Consider the following 5,021-nt stretch of genomic DNA (forward strand, 5'->3'; position numbering starts at 1 on the left):
TCATAGGCTTTAGATAGTGCTTTCAAATTTGGGAAGAAATAGACCATTTCATTCCTTACTTGGACATAATTGATCATTTGACTCAGCGTCTACTCCAAGTATGTTGTATTTAGTAGCTTTAATCCCTCTTTAAGGGCCTAATCAAGGAACTCAATTAAGTTTCTTTCTTGTTGAAAATAGTATAACAAAGTAACACAATGGAAAAAGGAATGAACTATTTGCTAATAAAATTATATAAGAAATTCTAAAATCTAAAAGAAAAAGGGAAAAAAAAAAAAAAAAACTCAAAGAATAAGGTATAGATATAGCCATGAATATCAATCCTCCTTAATTTTGATTCTCACTTATTTGAATGCAAAAACATTTCTCCAATATCAGAGGACCTTGTCTGTGCAAATCTTCTACAAAATACACAAAACCAATAGACAAAATCAACATGCCACAATTTGCTGATGGAATTATATAAGAAATTGTAAAATCTAAAAGAAAAAAAGAAAAAGAAAAAAAAAAGGCAGTAAACCAAAAAAAACTAAAAATTTAAAAAGAACAGGATGCCTAGCATATAAATGATAAATTTCCACCTACACACCACCAAATTGAAACAAATAAATAAATCACAACCTATGAAAACCACAACACATAAAACTAAAATGTCAATAACATAATACATAAGGACAGATTAGAGTACCCACCTTTTATTTTTTATTTTGAGCAATGGCCTTCTTTGCACATTTCTCTGCCATTTTTTATTTTGGTTTGATACCAGACCTCTCTGGCTCTTAACGTAGCAAAGATTGTTTGTTTGTTTTTGATTTATTTTGATTTTTTAATTTGAATTTGCAAATGGGACATGAGGATAAGGATGGACAGAGTCAAATAAAATTGTAACGGCTAGAGTCTAACTGTTTGATGATAATGGGGAGTTAAATTTTCTTTTTTCTTTTTTATATGAGGGGAGTTTAAACTTGTACATGGATAAAAGAGTGGATGAATTTTTAATAGTGTTTTTTTTATTGTTCAAAAGATAATTTTTGTGATAATTGGATTGAGATAAGAATTGTGGTAACATTTACTCTTTTTTTTTTTTTTTGTAAAGGTAATTGATTTTTTTTTTTTTTGCAATAACGGCAGATGTGTGTGTGTGTGTTTTTTTTAATCAATTATCATGGCAGATATATTCACAAACAAACATGTGTTTGTTTTAATTTAATTTAATTTTTTTTTTAATAAATGGATAAAGTAATTTGAAAACCATCAAGAGAATGGTCCTATTTTATAGGTAATATTTTAGTACAAGTTAAACATGTATTTTTACCTAACTATCTTTTACTTTTATCTCTACTTAAACATAAAAGTTTTAGGGGTATTTCTGAACAAAAAAAATCTGATTCAAATAGGAAAAACTCCTTAAACAGTAGTATTTATACTATATTTTAAAGGGCTGCACCTGTTTGGACCGAATTTTTTTGAGTTACAAAATACCCCTATAGCCTACTGTAAGGACACGATTCCTGCGCGGCCCAGTGACATTTTTGGGTTCACGCGGGAGAGATCCCTCACAATACAATTTGTAGAGAGTGGGCTTGAAAAGCTTGGGCTTGGTCACGGGACGATGGTCCGGTCTGGATTTCAGAGAGGTCCCTGTGGAAAGTGGACTGGGCCTAAACGTTTAAAGCCCCGCCGTGCTGCCACTTCTGAGAATGGGCTCCTCGGACTTGATCCGAGGACCCTTGTGGTCCTTTCCGGCTGTCCAACGGAGGACCTTCTCTATTCTCTGCATGGATCGTTCCGGCGATCTTATTCATGAAGTCTTTCTCTTTTCCTCCCCCCCCACTAGATTCACTTACTTCTCCTTTTATACTAGCGTGCGTTCGATGTCCTTCGTCCACGTGTAGGGTCAGTCTTTACAAATACTGACATTGGTCCCATCAGTCTAATCCCGGAATTGTTGGGGATGACTTGATAAAGCTGCAGAGTACGGTTCTGTCAGGCATTGGGCCTTATCCAGAAGGGTATTTAGGGTAATCGCCCCAAGGTATTTTGGATTTCCTCCCGAATTTGTCCCTTTATTCTGGGGGGATTATGGGCCTGCCGAGGACTAGACTGTCCTCGGCTGCCTCCCAAAATTGGTCTGTGCTCTGCGTCATGGAGCTTGGGCTACAATTCTCCTCGGATTGGGCCCTCGGACTCTCTAAGGGTGAATGGGCCTGGTCCACGAATTGTTGGGCCCCACAATAGCCCCTCAAAACCCTTCTGTCCGAATTCCGGATTGGAAAGGAGGGTTTTGGCAAACCCGGGCCCTTAATATGGCCCATTTAGCTTGATCCCGCATTTATGTGAGCGGTTTCCCAGGAAGTTAGGAGGTTTTTGAGGGATTCCTTTTAATCCGCTCGGAATCTGCTCCTGCCGCTTGGATGTCCCAGACGCGCCCTTAATGAATCCCCTTAACGAGGCTCATTTATATCCGGCGGCTCATTTGATAAGGTGGAGAAGTGAAACGGACGCCTCTTTTTTCTTCAGATTCTTTGGGAAAGTTGAATACATTTAATGCCATCCGTTCTGCTCTTCCTATAAGTAGGCAAGCAGGAGGCCATCACTTTCGTACTAACCCCCTTCCCTTCTTATGAGATCACGACAAATGATGAAGAAATCATGCCCCTCCTCTAGACACCATATTCTGATAAAACTTGAAATGACTCGATCAGGGCAAGGGTGGCGCAGACTTAAGATCCGTCCCGCCTCTCTTTTAGCCAAAATCCGAAGCAGGGGCTCATCACGCCGAACTCTTGGCGTGACTGAGTCGAGAATACCCAATATCAGCACCACCCGGCTCCTCATGAGCGTACCTAATATGGCACCAACGTGTTAGGAGTCAGGGCTGAGGCAGGGGCTAAGTGCTTCTGCTTCTCCCTCTTTTGCTCCTCGGTGCCCTCCTCCACCTTCTTCTTATAGTCTTCCCAGCACCTGTTCCGTCTAGGTGCCTTCCCTTTTCCCTCTTTTGTTCCTTTTCTTTCTTTTCATCCCTACTCTCTTCTTCTCCTCCTTCTTTACTCATGTCCTCCATCTTCCTCATTCATCTCCTCCATCTTCTTCAATTCTTCTTCCTTCTCCTTCAATTCTTCTTCCTTCTCCTTCAGTTCTTCTCCCTTGTTCTTCATCCTTTTCCGAAGGAGGTTCTTGTCACGATATGAGCAATGTTGAGACAGAGACTGAAGAGACCTTGAAGATGAGTTTAGAAGAAGCCTGACTGTTTACTTCTCTGTACATGCTGGCCGAGGAGAGAACTGGAGGTTTGATGCCGTGTTTGGGTCCGAGGACCATGCAAGGCCTTGGTTCAGTCCAAAACTCGTAATAATAATAGTTTTTATACTTGGTTTCCCCATAGGCTTGAGTCCGAGGACCATGCAAGGCCTTGGTTCAGTCCAAAACTTGTAATAATAATAGTTTTTATACTTGGTTTCCCCATAGGCTTGAGCCGAGGACCATGCAAGCCCTTGGTTCAGTCCAAAACTCGTAATAATATAGTTTTTATACTTGGTTTCCCCATAGGCTTGAGTCCCGAGGACATGCAAGGCCTTGGTTCAGTTCCAAAACTCGTAATAATAATTAGTTTTTATACTTGGTTCCCCATAGGCTTGGGTCCGAGGACCATGCAAGGCCTTGACTCTATCCAAAACTCGTAATAATAATAGTTTTTATACTTGGTTTCCCCATAGGCTTGAGTCCGAGGACCATGCAAGGCCTTGGTTCAGTCCAAAACTCGTAATAATAATAGTTTTTATACTTGGTTTCCCCATAGGCTTGAGTCCGAGGACCATGCAAGGCCTTGGTTCAGTCCAAAACTTGTAATAATAATAGTTTTTATACTTGGTTTCCCCATAGGCTTGAGTCCGAGGACCATGCAAGGCCTTGGTTCAGTCCAAAACTTATAATAATAATAGTTTTTATACTTGGTTTCCCCATAGGCTTGAGTCCGAGGACCATGCAAGGCCTTGGTTCTGTTTCATTCCCTCTCCTTAGGTACCCCGTACGCAGCCGGGCAGGAGGTTGTCCCTGGCATTAGTTATTACCCGGCGTGGGCCGTAGTCCGTGGGCTGTCATGTAGCAGGGGCATGGGCCGCGAATTTTCTAGGCCCACAGATCAGGAGATATTTCCATAGTCTTTGGCCACGCGGCACTTTTGGGTGTCCCGATGTTCGAGGTGCACCTCCACGAGGCTCCTTTAGTCTTGTCGTTGCAGAGGTTTGTTGGAAGTCGAGCTGGAGACGTTTTGTCTGTAGCGTTCCTTGGGAAGCTGCGCTAATTAAATGCCACTACCCTATCTCCTCAAATAAATAAGAGAGCAAGTTTCTTTGCCTAGGCACCAGCTCCTTAGTCTCCTCCTTCAGCTCCCTTCCGCAGTAAGTCATGTTTGAGACGAGGGTCGGGGAAGAAAAACTCTCTCCGCCGCAAAGGCGCCACGTTCTCCTAAGGCTCAGAAGAGTGATATACGGGCAACGAAGGCGTAGATTCAAAGAGATATTCCCTTATGACAGAGGGGAGAGGGTGTTTCCCACGCTTTTAGTCAAAATCCGAAGCAGGTTCTGGTCATGCCAGATTTTTGGTATGTCCGAAAAAGGAATTTCCACCATCAGCACTGTCTACCTTGTAGCCGGCAAATTTCTGCGGGGGCTCCCCAACTTCCGGCTCCCTGCACCTTCTTTGTAGATGGTGTTAGCCTGAGGTCAGGTTCTTTTGCTGCCTGAGTTTCGGGCACGTGAAAGCGTAGAGGATGAAACGAGGTCTTGAGGCAGTAGCCAACCTCTCGTCTGTGCTACCTCCTCGGCCTTCTCTTGCTTTCTTGCAACTTTCCTTTCTATCATGTAGCAAGTTTTATCACAAGTTGATTTCAGCTTCTGTTGTATGCTGTACTGTTTCTTTGTTTTAATAAAAAAGGAAATTTTGCCTACTTATTTTGAATACTGCTCTTTTGGCAACATTATTTTGTGGAAGGGTGTGCTCCCTGTGTTTGTTTCTTCAAT

Source organism: Quercus lobata, chromosome 1, assembly GCF_001633185.2.
Source record: "Quercus lobata isolate SW786 chromosome 1, ValleyOak3.0 Primary Assembly, whole genome shotgun sequence".
Lineage (NCBI taxonomy): Eukaryota > Viridiplantae > Streptophyta > Magnoliopsida > Fagales > Fagaceae > Quercus > Quercus lobata.